Here is a 16,474-nt window from a genome sequence, read left to right as displayed (position 1 = left end):
TAAGTGTTTGTGAGTGAAATAATTTTTTGTGCTACATCTAATCACTCTCTAAACCACTCCAAATTAGTATACATGAAAATTTTTTGTCCTTTATAAAAAAAAAAGTGGCTAGTGTGTGTGTGTATATATATATATATATATATATATTTTTTAAATAAAGTCAAATTGTATAAATCTGTATCTATATATATCTAAAAGTTGAAATGTAGCATTTATTATTGTTATACTCCTATTAAGCCACATCAGTGCCACGTCATTAATCAATTTCCAACATTTTCTCAATCATTTTTAATTATTTTTCTCCTTATTAATTTTCACCTAACAATTACACTTTTTCTAACATTTCCTCACTTTTACTTTTTTACCCCACTATTCTATACCTTAACCTTACAATTCCTCCATCTATTCATCTTCCTTTTATTTTGACTTTTCTTCTTCCTATTTTATTTACTATAAAAATTTGTTATTTTCTCTTCCATTCAATTCATATTTTGCTCACAAAAAAAGGTGAATACTCTCTCTCTCTCTCTCTCTCTCTCTCTCTCTCTCTCTCTCTCTCTCTCTCTCTCTCTATATATATATATATATATATATATATATTGCCATCATTCTTTTGGTGGATTTTTAATTCTTTATTGCGACTCTAATTTAGATTGATGAATTTTTATATTTAAATCAACCATCCAAGGCTAGACCATCCTTCTTAACACCACCACCGAAGCAACCAAACCCAATTTCCATGGTACAAACCCACCATCAAATCAACAATGACTACATGGCCACTCTCATGCTCCTCCACTGTAGCCACAATAGCCACCATGACCCAAAGCTAGCCAAGACCCATGTGACCCATTGTGACCTAACACCGTGACCCATCGAGACAAAACACCAAGACCATGCCATTGCCGATCTAAGTGAGAGGGAGAAGAGTGAATAAAATATAGGAATAAATTTTTGCATTTTAGCTGCAGTAACATTTATTTTTAGATATTATAGTAGCAAAAACGCATTTGCTACAATATTATGCACGTCTTGGTGTGGGGGTGTTTTAATTGTTTTTTTTTTTTTTTAATCTTTTGTTGCTACAATGTTATGCAAAATGCTTTTTTTTTTTTAATTTTTTTTTTTTTTAAATTTGGGTTTTGCATACCCAATGTTAATTCTCTTTGATCCCACACAAGTGTGTATCACACAATGTAAGCCCACAAAGGCCATACAAATTATCTTGGAAAATTATTCAACAAAATAGTATTGCCAATAGTGCTAAACCAAAGAAGATTGATGCAACATGAGGTTCCCATAAATAAGAAGGAACTAATAAGACTTGTTTGTGGTATAAATGGATAGGCCTTGAACTACACAATAAAAAGCAATGATTCACATTTGAAAGAGATTTTGGCCTAAACATATAGATTTAAGCTTTTGAGTTAAGTTGCGTTCTTATATGTTATATTAAAACTTCAATTAGAGTCTCCCAAAGTCTTATATCTCCCTAACAAGCATATAATAAAATTTAGACAAATGTCTACAAACTTATAGGCATAAGAATGAAAATTATCATTTTTTACAAAAAAGAAAAAGAAAAAGAAAAAGAAAAAGAATGAAAATTATACATTTACATTGTATCTATGTTATACTTATATTTATGGTATTATTCTCATATTTGATATCACATTTGTTGCAACCTCTTTTTTTTTTTTTAAAATTAACATATTTTTTATTTTGAAAGTAAGCTCATATAAATTTTTTTCCTGCCGGGGAGATAAGAATGTAAAATTTACAATGATTTTTTTATAAGAAATAATAAATGTATTTTTTTCAAAATTTTGGCATCCCACCCCCCATAAGGTGGCTCCGCCCCTATGTATGAGTTACTTTATTTAAACCAAAAATAATAATAATAATAATAAAGGTAAAGATGTTTAATAACTATAATTTAGGGTTTGTTTACTTATTGCTGAAAATTGAAAACACTATAGTAAAATAATTTTTAAATATGTGAATAGTACCGTGAGATCTAATTTTAAAGTTGATCCTGTTGAAATCCGTACTTATGGGTCCTGTGAACAGTGTACAAGATCTACAAAAAAAAAGACAAACGCACAGTCTGCCCGCTATCCAAACCCAACCTTAATAGTGAAAATAAGTAAAATTTAGATAGATGTCTACAAATTATAAGCAAGTCACATCATTCCTTCTTCTTTTTTTATTTTTTTATTTTATGGAAATCACATCATTCCATTTGTTTCAACAAAAAAGAAAAGAAAAAGAAAAGAGAAGTTATTCAATATGTTGTCTACAAATTATAAGCAAGTCACATCATTCCTTCTTCTTTCTTTTTTTAATTTTTTTTTTATGGAAATCACATCATTCCATTTGTTTCAACAAAAAAAGAAAAGAGAAGTTATTCAATATGTATATTAAAACCACTTTGTTATATGTATCTAGTATATAATTTTTTTGAAGATGGAGATTGTCTCCTTTGTCTGACTTTACCTAAAGAAGAAAGGATTGCTCTATTTAGCAGGTTTTTTTTTTTTTTTTTTGCTAATCGAAAAGAAAAAAAAAAGTTCACATCTTTTTGGGCAAAACAAATATCTACTTTTGCTTTTGTAATCTTGATGCAAAGATACGAACTCATCTCCAACATATAAAAAAGCGCAAAGATAAGAAATGCCCTTCACAAATTTGAGCATAAATTACCTTTCTCTCATTTCGTCAATTATTCAGCAAAAAAAAATTACCTCTCTCTTTAAATAATAAATAAAATAAAAGAAAAAGTATGAAGATCCCAAGGAATCCTTTGGCCCCACTTTGTTGCTTTCCTAGTTCCTGTATTGCTGCATATTCCCGCTGTCCACCATGAGAGTGGAGCCAAATTCAGTGGCTTTGGCTCCCCTGAATTTGTTCTTCCTAGATTGGCGTGTAAACTACGGCTTTGCATCCTATAATAGCGATAGGCTTCTTCAAAGCCAAATCTAAGAGCATTTAATCTCTGTTCTCATCTTTTTCCTTTTCTTTTCCCTCAAATCGCATCTCGGTCCGGAACTCCTACCTCTCAAATTGCATCTGCTAGTGTAGTAGTACTGCTACTCAAACAATATGTCAACTGAGGTATGCTTTAATAATATAATATTTCCTTCTTATTTAAGTTCCACGTCTATCTACCTATTTATTTATCTTGCCGAAAATCATCTCTTTTTTATACTAAAATCTTCATAAGCTGTTTCCATACAACAATTATCTGCTGAATTTTCTGTCATTTTTTTTATAATTATTTTTAAAATATGAATCTAATGTAATCAATATATATATATAAAACCGAAGCTTTTGAAGCTTCCACAATTTTCCACATCAGCATAATATTAAAATAAAAAAAAATAAAAACTTTTTCAAGCAACATAAAACTTTTTTAAACCCCGATAAACGCAAAACCAGCTCTCTACCTTCTCCTTCCTCAAAAGTCAAAAGATAGCTCTCTGCCTTCTCCTTCCTCAATCAAAACCCACCATACCCACAAACCAACAGAGATCTCCTTCCTCAGACCCTATTTCTCCCGTTCCCCTTCTCCTTTCCTGTTCCACTCACAACCACCATAACTCAGCAGACAGTAGCAGCACCACCACCTACAACAATCACAACCCACAAACCACCATAGTCAAACCATATCAAACCCACAACCGAAAAGCAAAAAAGCATTTTGAAGATCTGCGATTGCAAAATCTGGGGGAGTCCGATTCTCGATGAATGCTGCGAAAGAGAGACAGGAGAAAAGTAACATCGATTGCGAAATTTGGGGGAGTCCGATTCTAGAGGAATGCTGCGAAAGAGAGACAGGAAAAGAGTAACATCGAGATGGTAACTTCTATATGAACGTTGTTCTCTTCTCCTTTAAATTAATAAAAATTTACTGACTCCAATTGTTCTTGCTAATTTCCTTTAGCTTGGGCATGTATACTAATCTGAAATAACAACTCATATGGTGTTCAATGCACAGGGGAAAATTTCATGTATTTTCCTACAAACTTTTCTAAAACCCGATAAACTCTTCTCCATAATCCCATGCTTACAAAGCTTTTCCTACTTCATTTGTTCTTGACTTTCTATCTTCTGGGTATTAAATTTTCAAGATTGACCTGAAGAATTGGGATCCTTTTCTGATGTTGGACTATTTTTCATGTATGAAAAATTCAATCTAATCTTTTTCAAATTTCAAATTTCTTTTATTGATATTACTGACTCGCTGTTGATCAATAGGAATTAGAAAATTTATGTTAGAGCTTTATTATTTGAAACTTATTCCTCTTGGTTTCATAAAAAAGGGATTTTAGGGTTGAATTGGACTTTGATGGAACTGATGGGGTTTGATGGAACTGATGTAACAGAGGGTTCTGAGAGGCTAACAGAAGCTATAGGTGATGATTCTGAAGCTGTGAATCCTGTGATATGTGCTATTGGGTTTAAGCCTGGATGGGATTTGTTTGCTTCATGGAAGGTCAGTAAATTTTGTGCCTGTGTGATTGATATCTATGCTCATTTGGCCTTTTGTAGCCTATTTCATATTTGTATTTTTACATTGTTCATATTCATGCCCTATCTGTAGTCATTTTTATGCTGTTGTCTTTGTTAATTGTCATTCATAATGCCTCAAGAAAATAATGAGATTTATACTTTGATGTCATCCATAAGCATGTTGATGAAGGCAATCTTATCTCAGTGTCAAACTAATTGCCTCAATGCATAGGTAACTTAGAGTTTGATGTTTTTATTTTGAGTAGGAGAGTATCATATTTGTTCAATTAGAGAAGGGTTGTAAATACCCTTTTATTTTAAGGATGATCTTCTATTGACTATGCTGCATTTTGTGTTTACAATTTCACACTTATATTGGTTTGTGTGAAAATCTTCTGGTATTTACAACTTCTTGTCATGTACTTTCTTTTAGCTTTGTTTGGATTCAGCTGTTAATCAATTGTAATTAAAATTTATCATGGAAGGATGTTGGTAGAAAGGGGCAACGAGCCTAAAGTACAATATAGAAAGAGCTATTGACTCACTACACTATAGGTTGTTAAACAACATCAAAGTATATTGATAACCTTTATCTGTTTTGAGAATGATAAATTCTATTTTGGACGAAAAACACTAAGAGGGCATTGATACCAATGAAAAACGTACAAAGTCAAACAGTAATTTTTCTGTACTAGACATGCTTCCTACCTTCAAGCAGTTAGGGCCTTTCTGATGGGAATATTGCTTTTCTTGCAATTGCTGTGTATTTATCTTGATCTTGAAGAAGCATGAAGTTAGCATTGCTCCTTTGTTACTGTCTTTAACTTTCTTCCATTCTTAGGAATAAGTATTTCTAACTTTCAAGCAGAGGAGCACACTATTTGTGATAACTGATGACTATAGTCCTTTAGTTGAGTAATACAGTAGTCTTCTTGTATTTGAACATAATCTTTGGACACATTAAGAAGACAATAGGATTACATGATCTTCAATTAATGGTTGTAATATTTTCTCAAATAAGGGCATCTATGTGTGACATGTATACAGGTTACAGTCTAATAAAAAGAATTGTTATGGGTGTGTTGATTATTCTAACTGAAAAATACAATGTTTTTGCAGGTTGATAATTTTGTAGGTTGATTTTCAAACCACATGCTCATATCTTTTGATTTTCATGATGGAAATAATGGACTGTATGTAATTTAAAGTCTTTGGTTTTATCTTTAATGTGAGTTACTAAATTCAATTGTGGATTAGTGAAACTAAATAATATGATTCCTATTCTGTTAAGTGGACATTTTCATGTGGTGGGTCTTTGTTATTGTCAAGGAAGTTAATAAGTTATTTTCTTTTTCAAGGCATATAAGCTACACTTTTGGGAGATCTAGAGTATCATGGAAAAGAAAGAACGCTGCCAGGGGCCTAAAAACAACTTTCTATTGCCCTTTGGGACCATGATTTAACTTTGTCTTGTGGTTGAAAATGAGATTACATCATACAAAGATACAATTGTGTACAACAATGAAGATTTTCAACCAGGAGAAGTGGAAGCATATAAGCATAAACAAATTATTTTTGTATATATTTGTATGTAAGTTTTTGGTGTTATATTATTGCAATTTTAATATGGAAATTGTTACTATAAACTTTGATTTATTTGTTCAAATATACAAATTTTATTTATTAGTGCTTAATAAAGAAGAAAAAATACATATAATATTTTAAAATAAATTTCCTGAACTTTCCCGTGCATAGCACGGGTTAGCGACTAGTTGGTTTTAAAAGGGTAAAGACAAATTGTTTAGCCAAAAAAACGTAAAGCCAAATTGGTATTTTTGTAAATAAGGATGGATTGGTGTTTGTAAATAGCACCTTCCAACATGTCTCTTTCTTCTTCTGTTTTTCTTTTATATTTACCCCACCATTAGATCCACTGTTTTTTTTTTTTTTTTTTTTTTTGGTTAAAGACTGTTTTCTCTATAGTACTGGTTTTATCTACAGTGATCCATTTTTATTATTATTATTTTATAGTGCTTGCGCTACAGTACTTCGGTTTGTTTAAAATCCACCCTTACACCGAACTTGCATATATAATAATAAAATATTAATACAATAAGATTTCACACTATTTTCATAATTGTTGAAAACTTGAGATGTTAATTTTTATAAAATAATAAATAATCATACTAGAACCAATCACAAAAAAAAATAAAGGTATTATAAAGAAAAAAAAAAGAGCTACATCAACAACATTTTCATAACAAATCTTAGGTAGTAAATTGTTATTTTAATTTAAACTTATCAATGAAATTACTTTTTTATCCACTAATAATAACCTGTAACAACCTATTACTTATAATTTGTAATGAAAATGTTGTGAACATAACATTTCTCTTAAGAAAATATTAAAACATCTTGTAAAATCAAAGTAAAATATAACAAAGTTGTAAAAATATTATGAAAATGTTGTGTCATTCTTTGTGTTTCTAGAATTTTCTTTTTTATTAGTCAATTTTTGTTGAGCCAAATTCACAGTTTCATATAAAGTTTTCTTAAGTTGAATTTTTGTATTTTGTTTTATATTTTTTTTTTCTTTATGCACCATTTTAAGTAAAAACACATAGTTTTACACACACACACACACTTAGGATTAAAATAATTTTCATCCCTTATATTTTGGGTAGTTCACAATTTCTCTTTAGGCTTTAAAATCAAGCAATTTCCCCCTTAATATTTTGGAAAAGAGCAAATATGTTATATTGTTATTTTCTCAATTAAACTCTAATGAAAGCTTATGATTCTTAAAATATTGCAATGTGTAGTGGCTAAAATACTCCCACTAAATTTTAACTTTCCAAAAATTTTATTCATGTATTTTAAGTTTTAGATGGTAGTAATGCTTAAAAAGTTTGAATAGTAATATAAGGTGTTTTATTTGTTACCTAGAGAACATTGATTTTCTTAGTTTAAATCTTAGAAACTTATAATTTATCTAATGAAAAATTTGATGACACGTGTTTTGTTATATATTTTTTTCTTGCCTAAAGTTGGTGTTCATAAAAACTAATTAAGTTAAAGATTGCACCTAGACTCATGTAAAATTATAAAGAAAAATGTATGAATGAAAAAATTTGCATTGTGTATGGTTGAAGCTATTTGATGAAGAGTTTCAATTGTAGCATATAACATCATTTATTGTGAAAATTTAAATATTGTGACAAAGTTTTAGCAAAACTCGGTTTCTTATTGTTGGAAGATGATATTCGTTATTATTCTTAAAAGTTTTTAATGAGTGGATATTGCCTTTAACAAATAGGTATCAAAAGTTTTATACAAATGAGATTAACTTTGTATGACATACATTTTTATATATATAATTTCATAGTTCTTCAAATAAAAATTCTATCTTAATTTTCTTACTTAAGAGGTAGCACATGTCTTACACGTGCCACCCACACTAGTGTGTTTGTACACACACACATATATATATCAAAAACTATTTACATTTTAGTTTAGTAAAATTTTAATTATTAAAATTTGTTTATTTAAACTATATATATACAGTGGTAAATCCAAAACAGTTTCGGTATGAAATCGACTTCCTTACTATTATATTTTATGATTTTTTAACGAATTTTAAGTTGCTTGTGATAATCAATTGTCGAATGTGGAATATTATTAATCTATACATAATTAAAGTGGAAGTTCAACAATTAAGTTAATCCACGTTAATTTTATGCTTTTCTTAAATTATATTGTCAATTTACTCAAATCTTATATCAAGTATCTGTATAATTTTTAATACTTCTAATTTGCTTATATGTTAAGGGTCCAATTAACACCCATATAAAAAGTTTTCAAAAATATTAATTATTTTTTCTTTTTGCATAAATGTTTTTTAAAAAATATAGCCTATACCAAGCCCTTAGGGCATTTGATAACTTTTCTCATATGTTAAAACTACTCTCAACCAAATTAAAGTTACTTCTAATTTCAAAATTCTTTGAGATTTCTAGAATTTAAGTCAAAGTACAAACACTAACTGCAATGGGAAATTTATTGAACAATACCATATTCCCATTAAAAGAAAAAAAAATTGTGCCTTTTCAATATATTTCCAAAATGAAGAAATTTTGATAAAACATTAAAAAATTTCATAGTATCACAATAACAAAAATTGTAATAGGAAGTAGAAAGTATGTATATAAATATATCAAAAAGTACTTTCTTTTACCTACTATAATGAAACAATTCAATCTGGCTATTTAATTACTCTGTCTCTATCAAACTAACAATGAAATCATCTATTTAAAAAAATAAAATAAAATAAAAACAAAAAAAAACAATGAAATTAAATGATTTAGTAAGTACCAAAATTATTTGTTCAATTAGTTATTGTATCAAAAGAAATCATTTTAAAATTCTTCATTCAAAATTACTATTGTCATCCAGTTAAAATATTTGCAAATCTTTTATGTGATCAGCTTTACAGGACAATGAAAGAGGATGATTAAATTAAATTTTTATAAACGATTAGATATAAAATGATCATTATTCTTGTAACACCAGTGCATGCATTTTAACATATTAGAAAATAGTGGCATAGAATGAACTTTGAAGTCAAATTATAGCGTTTTGTACTTTACACGGGGTGTGTTTTTAATCCTAGTGGCTCTTATCTTGATAGATAGGAAGCTCTTCAACTGCAAAGGGAAATGGAAATTTGGCACTTGACATCACAACAATGTTTTTAAGTTCGAAAATTGGAAGAGCAAGCCTTCACTCCTCTACTTATTTCAATTGGCCCTATTCACCACTTCAATGTAAAATTACAAACCATGAAAAAGTGTAAAGTACAGTTTTGTGAGTGTTTCATTCAACGGGCTAAAATAAACTTGCAGCATTTAGTACACACAATAAGAGATAAGGAAGAAGAAATTCGCTCTTACTACGCAGAAACTATTGTGTCTAGCATATGCAGTGATGATTTTGTGACAATGATCCTAGTGGATGGGATCTTCATTCTTGAGTACTTCGTGAGACAATCTAACCCATTTTTGTTCAGGAACGATCCTAAGGTGATAGCGGAATGGATGCATCCAATTTTGAAAGTTGACTTGGTATTACTTGAAAATCAGCTTGCCCTTTTTGTTTTAGAGATGTTGTTCGAACAAGCAAACTTTCTGGCTGAATTAGAGTTAAAACCCCTTTCTTTAAGGGAACTTGCTTTTGAATTCTTTTAATGTTACAACTTTTAGACGAAGACCCCACGGAGATTTAATGCGCAAATAGAACACTTAACAAATCTGCTTAGATTCTTTTATCTAGGTGAAGAAATACCGTATAGAAGATCTAGAGGGGCTAAACTTTCATACTCTGCAACCCAGCTACATGAGGCAGGAGTCAAGTTGAAGGGAGTCGAGTTTGATGAGAAGATAGGATGTTATAGAGGGTATAGACGCTTTCTTGACATAAGGTTCGATTTAAACAATGGAGTGTTGGAAATCCCATGCATTAAGTTAAATGATGAGAAAATACAACTTATTCGAAACATTATTGCATTAGAACAATCTCATTATGTAGGGGACGCTTATGTTACAAATTTCTTTGTCATCTTGGATTTCCTTATCGATAATTCCAAAGATGTAGATTTACTTTGTGATAAGGGAATCCTCGTTAATTACCTTGGCGACAGTAACGCAACAACATCAGCTGTCAACAATCTTAACACCAATATCTTATGGGATTATATAAACCATGAATACTCGAAAATATGTGAAGATTTGAATGCATTCTACAAGAAACCTTGGCATAGATGGACGGCAACGTTATGGCATCAATATTTTAGCACTCCTTGGAGATCTGCTTCTACTTGTGCTGCTATTATTCTTCTGCTGCTCACGCTCACACAAACTATATGCTCTCTAAGGTCCACTAAGTGGTGACAGATTCTGTTGATTACTTTAGCATTTGTTATCTGTTAATTATCTTTTGTTTTCAGCTGTTACTGTTTTGAATAAGGGTTTATCCTTATCATTAGGAAGTCTTTTTGAGTATGTTAGTGTTGGAATTGGATCAGATAAGCATAGTGCTTATCTATATCCGTTTAATTATCCTTTTGAGTTCTGTAATAATTTTATTCAAGACTGCATGTTTTTTCAATTATAATTTTGTCTAAAAATTTATCAGAAACTTTAATTGTTATTTGGGAGTTTTGGTTTTTATCAGAGATTCAAATTGGTTGTAGGGAGAAAGGATAAAATTGTGACCAGCTTCTTGTCACTTTCATGTGGACCAATATTTTTTTTTTATCCCTAATCACAATCAACCACAGGAAGAGTTGTGGCAAAAATTGTGTATTTTTTGGTAGTACTAGAATTTTTGTTTTGTATTTATTATGCATTAGGTCCTATCAATAAAAAAAAATATTATAAAATAATTATTATGCATCAGGCAAGATAAATAAATAAGCATTGTTAGGTTCTAAAAACTTAGGATCTTATGTATTTAGAACTCTAATATGTATTGTTGGCAAACCATGATCAAAACAAGATGTTTAGTCATGTTTAGACTTGCTCAAAGTTGGTTCATTTATGTAAAGTTGGATTTAAGTTATTGTAGAATTAAAAGTGCAATTTGGCCTGGTTCGATCAATTGAAGCTTAGGCTGGATCAATCGAAATTCGGGCAGAATGCGTTTTCTGCAGAATTCCAACTCAGCCCTAGTTTATTTAAAACGTTTAGGGTTTTGTATTTTTGCCTTAAGTATATAAGGCAAACTCTAGCCACGTTTTATAGTTACTCATATTGCTGTTTGTGTAAATCTCTTGTGAAATTTGTGAGGAGCTTTCCTTTACATAAACTTAGGATTATTAAGAAGGAGATTCATTCAAGAACTTGATGATCATTCAGTTACTGCAATAGAAGCTTAAAGAAACACAAGCGGGTGTGCTTGTACTTGTTGGAGAATCCAAGAAAGAAGGAGTCCGTGGTCTCAGAGCTTGCACATGGTCATGTCAGTAAGTTTCTACTGGTGGGTAGCAATAGGATGTTAGCGGTCTAAGTCCTGTTGAACAACTTCGATTCTTTCATAGTGGATTCAGGTTTACCTTGAGGATAGCTAAGTTAAATCCTTCCCAGGTTTTTACCGGTTTGGTTTCCTAGGTGATCATATCATTGTGTTATTTATCTTTCTGCTGCTTTGCATAATATAATTGTTTGATTGTGATAACCTAGATTTGGAATTTGGACTAAGTAACAACTTGGCTAATTACCTAGGTTAATCCAATTGTGTTTTTAAGGGGTCTAAAAACTATCAAGCATGTTATATTTTGTACAAATTCTAGGAAATTTTGATTTGTACATCATGCGCCATGTATGCCAAGAATACCGTGGTTGATCTGTACATTTCCAAATTTTTATTTTTGATTACAAATTATTGAGTAGGCAATAGCACTTTATGGTCACCACTAATTTTGGAAGTTCAAGTATCTGATTTGCCACTACAATTCAAATACTCCCATGAGGCTTACCTAAATTAAGAATTGATTTTCAGAACTCAGCTTCTTTCTTAGCAAAGATTCTCAATACACAATATAATCTAGAACGTCCAAGTTCGACATATATAATAGCTAACCAGCAAGTTATTTAGCCTTATTAATTGCTTGAATGGAGAGGTGAAGCATTTTAAAGAGAAACATTTTCCTTTAGCTATTATCCTTATTCCTATGCTAGTAAAGAAACACTAGAAGGGAAGGAAAAATTATTAGGTACTCCCGGAGTATCATAAATGCATACTCCTTCCTCCCACATGAATAATGGGTCCCACCATGAATTTAATTAGTGGGACCCACCATTCATGTGAGAGGAGGGAGTACGCATTTATGGTACTCCGGGAGTACCCAATAATTTCCCGATGGGAAGGGCTTGTGTCCGGTAAAAGTTATCACTGGACACATCAGGATTCGGACACGTGTCCAAAAGTGGACACGTCTCCGCAATCTAACATGTTCAGTGATAACTTTCACTGGACACAAGCCGCACCCACACTAGAAACACAATTTTTTTTTTTTTTATTTGTTAAGATGATAAGTTTAAATTATAAAAATAGTCACCAAAATATGACTTTTATAATATAAAAATTTTCGGAGAAAAAAAATTCAAAGAGAAATGAAAATCCTTGTCACTAATTTATTGATTCCTACGTTTTATGTTGTTGTTATTTGGATGGTCATAAAATGGTGTGACCTTAAATTGAGATAGATTTATGTTAACAGGTTTCCTTGTGCACTCATTAAGGAGGCTACAACAGATTCTCGCTTGCATTTGGAAAATAGCAAAAACTAATAAAAACAAAGAATCAATTGTATTATAAAATACAGTCTTAGTGGGTACTCGTCCTATCCTTTTTTGTTCATTAATTTTATTTTTATTTTTTAAAAAGACCTATTAACAGAAACCATAAGACATTTTTTTTTAAAGACCTATTATCTTTTTATCTTTTTTTTTTTTTAAGACCTAAGACGAACTAGTGTTACCACCAACTAATGTACTGTGAGCTCATTTACTTTTTTTTTTTTTTTTCGAGATAAAAAGTGACTATCAAATAAAAGGTACAACATGCTTACCATATTTTCTATCAAGGCCGCCAATGCCTAAAGGCACTACTTTTTAGAATGTGATTCCTTTAGCTAGGTTCTGATCAAGTCTTAATTGTTAGTAATACTGTAATTGTAATTACCTTGGAATATTTTCTAAAAAAAGGGGATTAATTATGACTCATTGATACATCATTCAATTTCTCACTACCCATTATACTTCTTCACTGTCTTGGAGTAACAAGAAGAATTTTTCTTTCGCTGGTTTATTACAACTAAAACAAGACTGTTTCATTCAGCTAGTAACAAGTGCTCTGCCGCAACGATTCCATGCATCCTAGGCAAGTTCAGCAATATATTGGAAGAAAATTAGGAGAGTTTTATGGCCAGCTACTGGCAAGAAGAAGAAGTATTGTTCTTAGTCTTGAAGATGATCTTAATACTACACTTAAAAGATCTAAAAACTGGAGATGGGAAAAGGACTTCTTTTTGGTATGATATTTGACACCCTTTCAAATATTATGTCTTAATTAAAAGAAGATTCTTGCATGATGCTCCAACCAGTTAGTTGCCACAATCATCAAACTAATTTGGAGTTATCCAGGTGGTGGCTTTTTTGAGTTTGCATCATTTTTTTTTTTTTTTGGGGCTGAATGGAAAAATTTTATCAAGAAGAGAGTTAAGAAACAACACCAACATCTTCCAAAATTACATCCAAAAGATTTAGAGGAGCAGAGCTTAGGCCAAAGAAACCAAAAATGCTATTCAGCAAAGATTAGTGGGCCAATAAATGGGCAGCCCTGTTAGCAACTCTAGGGACCCAATCAAAAGAGATAGGTCTATTTATAATTACAGTTTACTAAACTTTTGATCTCAGCTATAATGCTTACAATTCTCCAAGGAACAATGACACATGAAGATAGCCCTAGAAGGCTTGAATACAGGTTTTGCAATCACCCTCTATGCATACCGTGGCCAGGTTGCAATGCATAGCCATGTAAACTGCATTTTCAAATCACCTCTACTTCTGCTTGGACAGGGACATTGCGATTCACAGCTTGAGTAAGGTCCAACTCAACTATTTACATTGTTTTTGATAATGGTGGTCATGGCTAAAAGTTGGTATTTATAAATCTTCTACTAGGATAATGCAAATGCAATCAGTTAGTCAGAATGTTATCAATTGAAGGGTAAAGCATTATTCATTTCCTTTAAAAATATCATAGATTCTAGTATGTTTGGAATGAAAGAAAATAAAGGAGTCAAGAGAAGAACGAAGAATGGCCAGAATATTCTAAATTGGAATTACCCTTAAAATATTAAGCGCAGATTTGTTGGTATAAACCCTAGTAATCATCAAAAGTTATGCATTTGGTACCATACAATCTGAAATTTTCCTTGTAGAAACTGGATTCCTCTATTGTTTCTTTAATGTGCTTTTGGTGGTGATTAGAGTGCCTTCAAATGCATATTTTTACTGAAACTTTATTTTGTTTATTGGCTGAAAGTGGATTAAAAAATAATTATACTTGAAAAAAGTGAGGCATTAAAAAGTTATACATAAACAAATAAACTGAAAAGTTACTTTCAAAAAAAACAAAAAAAGTGGTGATGCCAAACAGAGTTTATTTGCTGCTTCTACCCCACAAGTAGAATTCACACAGCATCAGTTGAATCAATAATTCACATCACCCTCTCTCTTTTTTTTTTTTTATAATGTAAAGTACCAGCCAGCCATTTAGATTCTTAATATGATTATCAAGCATCTACAAATGGCCAATTTGGTAATCAAAGTTTCTCTGCTATGCCATGAATTGGAAGAGCAAGCACGCAACTGCAAATTGCAAAGTTTATTGAAGGCCCCACATTCAGCAAGGATGGTTGGTTGAAACTTGAGTATGCTTATTTTGTAAAAATGTCGCGGCTGAAGGCCTGAAATTGTATTGGTTATTTATACATGGCTGGTTTTACTTCATCATCAATATGAGAGTATTGGTTTGAAAGGAGTTAGCTTTTATTATACTCAGCTGGATTATATACTAGTACTATTAAGTTGTTGATCAGTTTGTATTTGGTACCAAAATCTTCCCCTTTTAAAGAATTTATTGGGACTAGTGCTGTTTTGGAGTCCTCATTCGTTATAAATGAATAAGCACATTGTGTCTAATGGGGATTAATATTAGCCTGTAATTCAGTCCTGTATAAGTGTTTTGGTTAGAAAATGTGCCCAATTGAGCTCGCTGTTAATAATTATCTAACTTATGTCTATTTCAACCCATTAAGGAAAAGATTAGTATTATTTAAATTGCCTGATCAACTTGATCTGCCATTTTACACATTTACATGATAAGATTTGGTCGGAATTCAACCTATGCTCTAGAATTTTCTTCATCAATATGAAGTATTACTTTAATTTTCTTAATTGATTAGCAAATGAGTTAGCTTTTACTTGGATTATCAGCTAGCATGGTTAGCTTTAGTTTTACCCTTGATTAGATATGTTGTTGACCTTATTGTTAATTTATCTTTGTGTTATCACATTTAAATGTTGGTTAGACTTACCCTTGTACCAATGTGAATGGTGATGTTCTATTACACATATTGGAGAAAAACATTGTTGGCTAGACTTGGTTATCTTAGCTAGTTGAGTGTTTTTGAAACTAGCTTGATCAATTACTTTGCTGAACTTTTGTTTACTAAGCTTGTTGGGCGTGGATTAGTTCAAACTGTGCAGTGCTTGGGAATTGATCTTATGCAATTTTGACCAAAACTATTAGGCTATTGGATGATTGGCCGACAATATTTGGTTAAAACCTTTTTTACACAATTAGCTGGCTTCGACAATTTGGTTTATAACTTTATATTGGCCTTAACAAGGTTTAGGAAGATTATCTCATGCAGAGACTATACATATCTACGTTCCCAGAAGCACCTTTGAAGTTACTAAGTTCTACATGGTTATTACCTTCATTATTGTTATCGATGCTACTGGTTTGTATAATAACTACCTCAAAGATATATAGCTGCTTTACTTAGACCAATGAATCAAATGACTGGTTGTCCTAGATTTTCTTGAAGTCATCTCTTGCTGGTTGCCTGACCCGCGAAGGCCTTTTTTAAATGTTAGTTAAGTCCTTGATCAATCTCAATATGTCACAAGTCTCAAAGCCCCATGCCTTCAGTTAGCTAATGCAGCAGAAAAGATTGGATTTTGATGGCTCAAAAAGACGTGAACAAAGACTTGAATCCATAAAAGATTGGATTCGAGTCATTCTTGATCTATGCCCCTAATGAAAAAGAGGTAGGAAAAATGTATGGTTTTAGAGAGGGAGAGTTGGGGGCGGGGGGGTTGTGATTGCTTGGAGT

At 31.3% G+C, this 16,474-nt stretch overlaps 1 long non-coding RNA gene across 2 annotated transcripts; it reads left to right on the top strand.

Annotated features, from left to right (window-relative positions):
* The first annotated feature begins 3,429 nt into the window (after window positions 1-3,429).
* LOC126698904 (uncharacterized) lies at window positions 3,430-6,135 on the top strand. Of its 2 annotated transcripts, none has more exons than XR_007646635.1 (2): window positions 3,430-4,495; window positions 5,871-6,135. It is a non-coding gene; the product is annotated as an uncharacterized LOC126698904 (long non-coding RNA). The 2 variants fall into 2 exon arrangements; XR_007646636.1 differs by having other exon boundaries at window positions 5,632-6,135.
* The last annotated feature ends 10,339 nt before the right edge of the window (window positions 6,136-16,474 follow it).

Source organism: Quercus robur, chromosome 9 (genome assembly GCF_932294415.1).
Source record: "Quercus robur chromosome 9, dhQueRobu3.1, whole genome shotgun sequence".
NCBI lineage: Eukaryota > Viridiplantae > Streptophyta > Magnoliopsida > Fagales > Fagaceae > Quercus > Quercus robur.
This window is presented reverse-complemented; position numbering and strand designations above follow the sequence as displayed.